General features: G+C 40.1%; 1 protein-coding gene across 5 annotated transcripts in view; it reads left to right on the top strand.

Moving 5' to 3' along the window:
- The first annotated feature begins 1174 nt into the window (after positions 1–1174).
- KLF8 (KLF transcription factor 8) overlaps positions 1175–11878 on the top strand; it is a 227674-nt gene continuing 216970 nt past the window's right edge. For 2 of the 5 annotated variants that reach the window (XM_033119554.1, XM_033119526.1), the window contains exon 1: positions 1309–1805. The gene's annotated coding sequence lies outside the window, so the exon portion shown is untranslated. The other 3 variants (XM_033119535.1, XM_033119563.1, XM_033119571.1) reach the window with 3 other exon arrangements.

Below are 11878 nucleotides of genomic sequence, written 5' to 3'. Positions count from 1 at the left end.
TCATAACAGGTGCATCTCTTTTTGCTGCCTTCTTTTTTTATTTTCATTTGATTTTTGTTTAAAAACAGATAGCACCCAGATAGATCTCAGAGGATATATCCTTCAATCATTCTTTCATCAACTATTTAGTCCCTACTATATGGCAGCCACTGTTCAGTATGCTGAGGATAGTGCAGAGAACAAACAGATGAAGTCCCTGCTTTTACTGAGATTATACTCTAGAGGGAGAGACACTTTACCACAGAAGCAAATACTGATATAAGATTCTTTTAGATTGTCATCAGTGCTATGATAAAAACAAAATGGGATATAATCACAGAGAGTGCCCGGGCCATGTGGGTTACTTTAATCTGGGTGGTCAGGGAAAACCTCCCTGAGATCTGAAGGATATTGGAGACCACTATGGGTAGAATCAGATAAAAATAAAATGAAGTGCAAAGTCCCTGAGGTCAGACAGATTTTCGTATATTTGAATAAAAAGGAGATCAGTGTGGCATATGGAGAATGAGCAAGGTTTTTATAAATCAAGTCAAAGGTAGGCAGGAACTGGATATAACAATGGTGGCTGGGACCAGAGTGGTAGTAACAGAAATGGCGGCAAGTTGTCAGATTCTGGACATATTTTTAAGACAGAAACAACAGGATTTCTTGAAGAGTTGGATGTGAAGTGTGAGAGAAAAAGGAGTTAAGGATGACTCAAGCTTGCTGCCGTGCAACCAGGTGATGCCATTAACTGGAATGGAGAATTGCATTAAATATGATTTCTGATGATTCATTCTGGAGTTCCACTAATAATTGTGTATAGGACCTCAGGGCCCTTTTCTGACTTTAAACTGCCTAGTTATGGAGTCCAGTGGTGGTGGTGTGGGACTGTTGTTTTGGGTGAGTTATAGGCATGAAGCACATTTCTGGGAATCCCTGCCCTCTCTCCCCCAATTCTAGTCTGAAATCTCTAGACTTACACAGATGAGAGACAAAGAAGACTGAGCATACTGGGCCAGACCAAACGGAAAGGCCCCAGAGACAAGGGATCTGCCGTAGCCACTTTAGTCCATCAACTATACGGAAGTGGGCGGCGCCAGAGAGGGCGCTGCAGAAACTTTCTTGGCGCTTTGGCAACCTAGGGAACCACTTTTACTAGAAACAAAGTAAAGAGATGGGGTTGGGTATGGCCTGGCCTGGCCCGCCCGGAAGGAGTCTGGGTGGAGCCAACTATGAAAGCTTCGGAGCAGAGGGGGAGGGGAAGCCGCCACTAGCAACTAACCTCAGCTTCCCAAACTCAGCAGAAAGGTCGGAAGCATTTTTGGGAAGGCCAGGAGCCCCGTGATTCTGTCTGCCCGCCAAAGACAGACGAAAATCCAAGTTGTGCGATGCAGCTTTAAAGGGGCTGGTGATTGACAGAATGTGTAGCAGTGGATGGGGTGGAGCCGCTGGGTGGGGTCTGGGACCGGCAGCTGGGAGAAACCAAAAGGAAGAAAAAAGAAAACCATTGCCCCTGATATCGCTAATGCCGGGCGGGGGAAGCTAGCTAGAAAGGGAGGAAAAGAAGGGCTTTAGAGCTCACCTCCACTCCTACCCACGGTCAACTCTCTCAAACCCTTCTGTCTCCTTTTGAGATAATTAAAATCGAGTAGACACCGGCCCTAGTCGGTGCCCATTCCCTCTAACTCTTCCACTGAACTAGGTTTGTAGTACGAGGGAGTGAGGACCCCGAGTCCATCAGCTCAACCCCAGCCCCGCCCCGTCCGTTGGCCCTGGCCCCAGGCTGGATGAAGAGGATGCCTTCGGAGGCGCAGAATCCGAAAGTAAGTCCCTTTCATTTTGCTTACCCACCCCTCCCCTTCCTTTTGCCCCCCCTCACTGGGTTATCACAGGACAGCGAAGAGCCACCTTATAGAAGGAGACTCTTTCATGGAGGATCCAGAGGGTGGAGCAGGGTGGGGTAAGAAAAGGAGGGAAGGGGAGGAGGGGTGGTGCTTCAGAACCTAGGGGAGCTGCTACCCACGGGATAGGCGAGCTCAGTTTGATGTTTGTATGGTCAGAGCCTGGGTTTCCCCTCAAGTTATTAGAACCTCGACTTACCCCCTCCAGGCGTTCTTTCTTTTTGTCACACTCCAGCATCCTTATCAGGTTGCTTAAAGCCTCTAGCTGTGAGTTGGGAGGGCTCCATCTTGCCTGACTTCTTAAAGGGACAGTGCACTACTAGTTCAACTGAGGGAAATCTGTATTGGAAATTCAATTTCGAGAAGGATGGCAGTGACTCGCCTTACTATGCAACTACGAGTGTTGGGGGTATTTGTATGGAGAGGACAGCTTTTTCTCCCTCATACTAGCCTCCAAACTTGGTTCCAATATCCAGTTGATTGTCAGGATGTGCACCCTGAGCAATGTTGCCAAGTTACACATTAGTTAACAGCAGTCAATTGGCAGTTTTAGCTGACAGCTAAAATTTCTATTTCCTGAGACATGCCATGGCAGTGCAGGTGATTTGAAAAAGTTAATTCATTCTACAAATATTTATTGAATGCCAGATCCGTTGCCTGTGTCTGATCCCACTAAGTGGTGTCTATAATACGTCCAGACCTCATAGAGTGGTGTCACTGACTCCTTTCTTAACAGATTGGTGGCCAGGGTTTCTTCCTAGGATATAGAGATGAATGTGGAAGTTGATTTCCAACATTTACCTAGCATCTGTCATATGAAAGTTCCAGTGGTTCATGTTTATTGTCTTTCCTTTAGTACCAGTCATCCACATGCCCAAGCTCAAGTGACTGGGAGATCCAGCAGGAAGAGATAGGAACTCAAGTCAAAATGGCATGCAAAAAGAGAGGGGCAGGATGTTTTAATAGGGAAGCCAAGCATAGCTTGGCTCATCTGCCATTCTCATGTCCATATCCAGTCAGGAATATTGTGTTGGGGAGGAGGGCTTCACTATCTCTGTTCTGATGTTAAATGAAAGAACTGATGTGGTGGAGACTTGTTAGAAGTCTTCAGATGAACCAGTGACATCTCTTCCATGTTTGTCTCTCATGTTTCTGCTTGGGAGTGGGGTGGGAGGACTGGATGGAGCCTAATGATATCGCACAGGTTAAAGAGATAAAAATGTGTTGTTAGAGATTTTAGGGCTAGTATTTCACTCTGAAAGTTTTTGTTTGGTCAGTGGAATGATCCCAGTGCTCTGCAGTTTACCAATTCAGCTGTCTCTGATATTAAATGCAAGTCACAGAACCCCTCCCTTCTTTAATGTGTTGGGTTTCATTGCATCCCTAGTGCCAATTCGCATCAAGGGCATGTGTTAGTTCTAGGTTCCTAGGCAATATTTAGCTGAAGTAACTTCCTTCATTTCCTCTCTCCTCAATTGGTCTTCCAAACCTCAAAAGGACCTTATTCTTTTTTTATTTTTATTTTTTTCCCGTCAGGTTCTCTCTCTCTTTTTTTTTTTTTTAAAGTACCCTGTTTCCCCGAAAATAAGACTTAACCGGACAATCAGCTTGAATGTGTCTTTTGGAGTAAAAATTAATATAAGACCTGGTATTATATTATATTATATTACATTATATTATAAAGACCCAGTCTTATATTATAGTAAACTAAGACCGAGTCTTATATTATTTTTTGCTCCAAAAGATGCATTAGAGCTGATTGTCCAGCTAGATCTTATTTTTGGGGAAACATGGTAGTTTCAGGTGTACAAAACAATGTAATAGGCATTTACACCTCTCACAAAGCGATAACCCCCCTCCCTCAATTTACTACCCCTCTGACATTGTATATAGCTGTTACAGTTCCACTGACTCTGTTCCTTATGCTGTACTCCACATCCTGTGACTATATATATATATAAAATTATAGTTGACATTCATTGTTATTCAGCTTCAGGTGTACAGCACAGTGGTCAGGCATCTACACTGTCCATGAGGTGGTCTCCTTAATAAGACAAGTAAAAGGATCTTATTCTTAATGGCCATATCATTGAGTCCACTGGATTCAGATAAAGAAGAAAGCCTCACCTGGATTCAGATAAAGAAGAAAGCCTCACTTAGGGTTCTTTCTCCCTAAAGTCACTGGCCTATGGGCTCCTAAAAAGAAAGGATACATTAATTCAACTGGAACTCTCCTTGTTATTTTCATCACTGGGAGTACAGTCTTGTCCCAGAGCCAAAAATCAATTGTACATGTCACACCCACTGAACTCTGCTATCCACACGCTTGCATGGAGGGTGGGGAAGGAACTATGTGCTGGTTCCATAGCCAGCCTTCCGCATTTGGTATGCATGGAGTATGTTAGAGACTGCTGTGCTTCCATTTTAACATTTGATTGTCCCTTTGTATTCATGTTGGTTTATTTTTCTTTGGGAGAGTTTCTAGTTGCAGGATGCGGGAAACAGGCAGTTCATAGCTGTCATAAAATACCATTGCTGAAATATAGTTATTTTCTTCCTAGGACAATGAAAGGTTTGTGAACCCACTAACAAGTACCACAGGCAAGCAATATAAATCCTTCTCCAAGGTGTTGGAGTGGCTTCCCCAGAGCAATTTAAATTGTTTGGTGTCATTCATTCTGCTTCCTGGGATTGCAGAGAATTTCTGTTTACGTGCAGGCAAACAAGGGTTCATGGGGGATAATTGCAAAAAGGACATTTTGTTCTCTCTCTCTCTCTCTCTCCTCACCCCCGTCTCCCTCTCCCTCCTTCTCTCCCCTCCTCTCTATTTTACTAGTAGTTTTGACCCCCATTTCCCCTTCTAAAATGCCTATATCTGGTGGGCTAGGCTGTTCTTGCCTAGACTAGTACAGCTTGCCCATGCATTTACTTTGGTCTGAGTTCCTTCCTAGTTGCTGCTCAGCCTTCAAGGGTAGGGAGCTGTGATATACAAAGGTATCTACACAAAAGTACATTGTGTTATAATATTCATTAATTAATCCATTCAACAAACACTGAGAATCCACTCTGTGCCATCACTGCACAAGACTGGGACATTTTAGCAATTAACAAAACAAAGCCCCTGCTCCTTTGAAGATTATATTCTAATGAGGATGGGTTGATGGAGGGAAAAGCCAATAACAATAAAGCTGTTTGTTGGGCCATGATAAGGTGTGAGAAAAAAATAAGGCACTTGGGATTGAGGAGATCTATTTGATATAGTTAAGGAAAACTTCCCTGACATGGTGATATTTAAGAATATATCTGAATGACGTGAGAGAGCCAGGCATGAGAATACATGAGGGAAGGATGTTCTATACAGAGGAGATAGAATGTACAAAGGCTTGGTGTGTTCAAGGAATAGCAAGAAGGCCAGTATCATTGGAGTGGAGAAGTTGAGAGTGGTAGGACAGTGCAGTTAGAGAGACAGAGAGGGTCTGATCATATACTACCTTGTAAAGATTTTGGCTTTTATTCTGAGTAAGATATAAAGCCATTTTTAAAGAAAATAAATAATCAACAATTATTTTACTTAAAATTCTACTCTAGTAAGGAGGATGAATCTTCAATTGTTCACCTTAACATAATCAACATGATTTATATTTTTATGCTTTGGGTACAATATTCCTTTGAAGAAAAACTTGGTTATCTTATTGCTGAATTCATGTCAACTAATATAATTTAATTTCTTATTAACCATTGTTTTATAGCATAATTATTTTAAAAACGTTTCAAACGCATTTGAAACTACTTAAATTAAAAAGTCTTTTCAACATACTTTAATAAAAAAATCACACTAAATTTATTAGCACTAGAAGAATGTTTAACCTTTTTAAGAAAACATCATGAGATTTTGTAGCACTGTTTTACTCTGTCATGAAATTGTGAAAATTATTCACTCGGAAATTTTATTAACTTTCAGTCTGGCTGGCACACATTATTTCTTCTAAGCTATTCACTATCCTTTTCCCCAAGTCCTTCCCAGTGGGGAAGTGTTTTCATGTATTGTTTCATTTAATCCTTATAATAACCTTGTAAGGTAGGTACTATTATCATCACCATTTTATAGACAAAAAAACTGAGGCACAAAAAAGTAAAGCAACTTACCCAAGGTCACATGCTAGTAAGTGGAAGAGGATCCATTCTCTCCCACACCTTCTAAGAAGTTGTTCCATCAGCTTCCTTCTCTCCTCTCTTCAATTTCTTTTTCTTCTTTGGTTCTCCCACCTGTCCATCTGTCCCTACCTAATATATCTAAAATTTATTGAAGACCTACTCTGTGCCAAGCCCTGTATTGAATACTTTACCAGTATAAATTCATATAATGCTCACAACAATCCTATGCAGTAAATCCTATTATTTTCTACATTAAATTGGGGCACAGAAAAGTCAAGCAAACTTGCCCAAGTTTGCACAGCTAGTAAGTGGAAGAGCTGAGATTTGAACCCGAGTCTGCAAATTCTATACTTTGAATGATATGCTATACTGCCTAATGTTCAGCATGCAAACACATTAGTTCCCTGATCTAAATCAATCTTTCTTTAACAATACTCACTCAAATCACCACCCCATTTTTTTTTTTTGCAGTTTCCATCTAAATCATTAATGAAACTGGTTTTGCAAAGTTACTTAAAGATCTCCTAAATATCATGTCCAGTACTCTCTCTTTAGGTTTTCAACATACTTAACGACTGCATTTGAGGTTGTTGTACATTCCTTCCTTCTTTAAAACCTTCCCTTCCTTGTCTTACATGACAGTACTCTATCTTGGATTACCACCAACCTCTCTGACTGCTCTTTTCATTCTCTTCTCTTGCCACTCTATAATCCTTATTTGGGCTATCTCATCCACTTAAGAGTTTCAACTTCCATTTAAATGCCTGTATGACAAATCTGCATCTCCAAGCTGAATGTTTTTCCTGAGCCTGGAGCCACCCATTCATTCATCTGTTAACTGAACATCTTAACTTGACACATGACATTTAATATGTCTAAAACTGAATTTATCATCAAACCCTCCACTGACATTTCTATCCCTGACCAACAATCAGATAACCAATCAAACAATAAAGCCTAGAGTCATCTATGACTCTTCCTTCTTCCATTCCAGATTTTACTTCTTGAATCTTTGTATCCTCTCCATCCCTACTTGTAGTCTTTGCTTAATTTTTCGTCATGTCTGACCTGCCCTATTAAAATAGCTCCTTTACTGTTTTGTCTGCCTCCAATCTCTATGACCTTTGTTATGGGTTGAATAATGCCCCTCATAATGTGTTGGAGTCATAATTCCTACTACCACAGAATATGACTGTATGTGGAGACACAGTATTTATGGAGGTAATCAAGTTTAAATGAAGTTGTTAGGACAGGATTAAGATCCAGTATGACTGGTATCCTTATAAAAAGGGGAAATTTGGACACAAAGACAGACTCACACAGAGGGAAAAATGATATGAAGAGACATAGGGAGAAGACAGCTGTCTGCAAACCAAGGAGAGAGGCCTAGAACAGATCCTTCCCTTATAGCCCTCAGAAGGAGCCAACCCTGCTGATCCCTTGATTTTAGACTTTGAACCTCCAGATCTGTGAGACAAATTTGTGAGATAACAAATTTCTGTTGTTTAGGCCACCCAGTTTTTAGTACTTTGTTATGGCAGCCTGAGCAGACTAATAGAGATTCCAAACTGGTCTACATATTAGGATATTTCTAAAATACATGTTTTTATCTTGCCAGTCCTATGATCAGAATCCTTCAAAGACTCTACATCACTTACAATTTAGGATTAAAATCCTGCATTTTAGTAAGACACTTCACAGTCTGTCCTCAACCTACCTTTCCTGTTTATTGCCTGTGACTTTTCCTCATCACAGGAGCTACATTAAACTAACTGCTACTACTTGAACATGCCGTGGTCTTTCATAAATACCATGTCTTTGTTCATGCTATCAGCACTTCCAGAAATGTTCTACTTCTTACAATATGTATTACCCCACCTCCACCTTTCCTTCTACCCCATCCTTCTCTGTTTGGTAAGCTCCTATGCATATCATGATAACCAATTCAAGTGTTATTTTCTCTGTGAAGCCTAGCTGCACCTTGAAGTATAGGTAGGATTTGGATAGCCAGAGTGGAGCGGAAAGGATATTCTAAGTAGGAAAAACCACATAAACAAAGGCAGTTAATGAGCATCAACATAATATGGGCTAAAGGAGAATGGAGTAGGGTTAGGGAGGGTAGGAGGTTAGAGAACTCTTTGCTTTTGGTGATAATATAGGTGGGGCCAAAGCAGCTGCTAGAGAGAGCAGCAAGGTCAGTATTCTCCCTCCATAGTGTCTCAGGGAAACAGCTAGTTCTCTAAGAATGTTATTATCTAGCTAATGTCACCTGATGTGAGATGGTTTGTATTTTGTTCCTTGGAAAGTTGTCTTTCTAATAGCTCCCTGAGCGGGGGGCACTTTTGCTGGTCATTGATGGCATTGTAGTAGAGCAGTGTATAAAAGGTGGAATATTTCATGAAAATATAGGTTTGCACCTTTCTTGAAAAACTTGAAATGTATTGCATCACTAGGCCTATACTATTGCATAATGGCAGTCACCAGACTGAGCAGCAGCTGCTCCGTTAGACATTTTATTTATTCATTTCTATTATTTGGTTGCAAAAGGCAGACATTAGCTGGAGCTAGTTGAAGTATAAGAGGAATGTGACTGAATCTTGGGAATGAACTGGGTTTTGAAAATGGGAAGTTATTGGGAATCCAAGTTGATTTTCTTTCTATGTTTCTTATCTGCTTAACCCTGCATATCTGCTTATTTTTTCTCTCTTAGCAGATTAGAGCACAGAGTGGGTAACAGATAGCTCCTTTATCTGCTGTATCATATGCTACAGTTCAGTCACACAGAAAGGTACTGGCTGGCTGTTTTAGTTCCAATTACCAAGTAATGGAATGGGCACTGATGGACCTGGCTTTAGTCAGTTGCCTACCCCTAGATAAGCGATCTCTGGCCAGGAGGCTAGGGTCATATAATATAAACTAGGGGCACACATTTGTAAATCAGAGAGGAGTTGTAAAGAGATCATTATGTGTGGATCAGACTTCGAAATGTGTCCCCTGTACCAAGCATTATTTTGGTCCACTTTGTAGCAGCTTATGTTCTCTTGGAGGTCTTTCAACCTACTGCAGACTTAGCCTATACGATCTGCTTGTGAGGTTAAGTCCTGTTATTTTGGGAAGTGTGTAGGGTTCAATGTACCCCCACTGGACTGGTCCTTTCTTGTGATGAATCTGTTCCTATTACTGTACAGAGCAATTTGTTTTGGCCAAAGTTGCCAGAAGACCTTTCCCTGGCTTTCTTTTAGCACTTTGAATCCCACAGGGCTTCCTTCTTCCAGTAGCTTAAAATCACCTTATCAATCATTATAATAACCTAAAGACCAGTGAATAGGTCCTGGTGAGTGCATTCTTAAGGAGTTAACAGCCCTGGATAACAAGGGGTGATAGTCTAAATGAGAGCAGCTAATGGTGATATGCCCAGGAATGAAGAAATAGCAAAAGTTTCATTCATAAGTGTAATGCCTGGGCTGTAGAATTATGCAGGATGACAGGGATTTACTGTGTTTTTCCTTCTTGGATACCCTTGACTCACAGGAGCTTTCCAAGTTTTGTGGTTTCCAGCTAAGGCTTTGAAACACTTCTTGTTTCAATGATATGTTTTCTTTCAATTTTTTTTATTACCAAGCATTATTTGGTAATAGTGTCAGGTATACAAAGCAACGTAATAGTTAGACATTTACACCCCTCAAAAAGTGATAACCCCCCTCCCCCAAGCTACTACCCCTCTGACATCTTATATAGCTGTTACAATGCCTATCTTGACTATCTTCCCAATGCTATACTCCACCTCATATATATATATATATATATGTAAAATTATAGTTGACATTTAACATTATTCTACTTCAGCTTCAGGTGTACAACACCACATTGGTCAGGCATCTACACAATCTATGAAGTGATCACCCTAATGCGTCCAGTGCCCATCTGATACCTTACATAACCTTTAAAACATTTTTGATTATATTCCCTGTACTTTATTTCATATGCCCATGACTATATTGTGTCTACTAATTTGCACTTTCTAATCCCTTCACATTCTCCCCCTCTCCGCACCCCTCCTATCTAACATCCAACAGGTTTTTTTCTCTGTCTGAGTCTATTTCTGTTTTGTTTGCTCATTTACATTGTTCTTTATATTCCACATATAAGTGAGATCATATGGTATTTGTCTTTCTCAGTCTGACTTATTTCACTTACCATAATATTCTCAAGGTCAATCCATGTTATTGCAAATAGTAATATTTCAGTATTTTTTTATCGCGGAGTAATACTCCATTGTATAAATGTACTACAGTCTCTTTATCCAGTCGTCTATTGATGGGCATTTCAGTTGTTTCCATATCTTGGCTATTGTGAATAGCGATGCAATAAACATAGGGGTGCATATATTTTTTTCGAATTAGTGTTTTAGATTTCTTTGGATAGATACCCAGGAGTGGAATTGCTGGGTCATAAGGTTTTCAATTCTCAATTTTTTAAGGTACTTCCATACTGTTTTCCATAGTGGGGGAATGAATCTGCAATCCAACCAAGAGTACATGAGGATTTTCTTTTCTCCACATCCTCGCCAACACTTGTTGTTTGTTGATTTGTTGATGATTGCCATTCTGATAGCAGTGAGGTGGTATATCATTGTGGTTTTTATTTGTATTTCTCTAATTAATGAGGATAAGCATTTTTTCATATGTCTGTGGGCCATCTGTATGTCCTCTTTAGAGAAATGTCTTTTCATGTCCTTGGCCCATTTTTTAAATTTTATTTTATTTTATTTACTTATTTTTAATTAAAGTTTATTGGGGGTAACAATTGTAAAGTTAGATAGATTTCAGGTGTACAATTATGTATTACATCATCTATAAATCACATTGTGTGTGTTCACCACCCAGAGTCAGTTCTCCTTCCATAACCATATATTTGATCCCCTTTACCCTCATCTATCACCCTTCTCCCCCCTTACCCTCTGGTAACCACTAAACTATTGCCTGTGTCTATGAGTTTTTGTTTCTCATTTGTTTGTCTTGTTCTTTTGTTGTTTTTGGTTTATATACCACATATCAGTGAAATCATATGGTTCTCTGCTTTTTCTGTCTGACTTATTTCACTTAGCATTATAATCTCAAGATCCATCCGTGTTGTCACAAATGGTCCTATTTCATCTTTTCTTACCGCTGAATAGTATTCCATTGAGTATATTACCACAACTTCTTTATCCATTCATCTATCGAAGGACATTTTGGTTGTTTCCATGTCTTGGCCACCGTAAATAAAGCTGCAGTGAACATTGGAGCACACATGTCTTTATGTATAAATGTTTTCAGATTTTTTTGGTAGATACCCAGGAGAGGGATTGCTGGGTCGTACGGTAATTCTATTCGTAATTTTTTGAGGAACCTCCACACTGCCTTCCATAGCGGCTGCACCAAGTCTTCATTCCCACCAAGAGTGTGTGAGGGTTCCTTTTTCTCCACAGCCTCTCCAACACTTGTTTCTATTTGTCTCGTTGATGATAGCCATTCTAACTGAGGTGAGGTGATAATCTCATTGTGGTTTTTATTTGCATTTCTCTGATGATTAGTGATGTCAAGCATTTTTTCATATGTCTATTTGCCATTTGTATGTCCTCTTTGGAGAAATGTCTCTTCAGGTCCTCTGCCCATTTTTCAATTGGGTTGTTTGTTTTTTTTGTTGTTGGGTTTCATGAGTTCCTTGTATATTTTGGATACTAGCCCCTTATTGGAGGCACCGTTTGCAAAAATCTTCTCCCATTCAGTTGGTTGCCTCTTTATTTTGTCAATGGTTTCTTTTGCTGTGCAGAAGCTTTTAAGTTTGTTATAGTCCCA

The sequence above is a fragment of the Rhinolophus ferrumequinum genome, chromosome X (genome assembly GCF_004115265.2).
Source record: "Rhinolophus ferrumequinum isolate MPI-CBG mRhiFer1 chromosome X, mRhiFer1_v1.p, whole genome shotgun sequence".
Classification (NCBI taxonomy): domain Eukaryota; kingdom Metazoa; phylum Chordata; class Mammalia; order Chiroptera; family Rhinolophidae; genus Rhinolophus; species Rhinolophus ferrumequinum.
The sequence above is the reverse complement of the archived record's forward strand: the minus strand, read 5'-3'. Positions and strand labels throughout refer to the sequence as shown.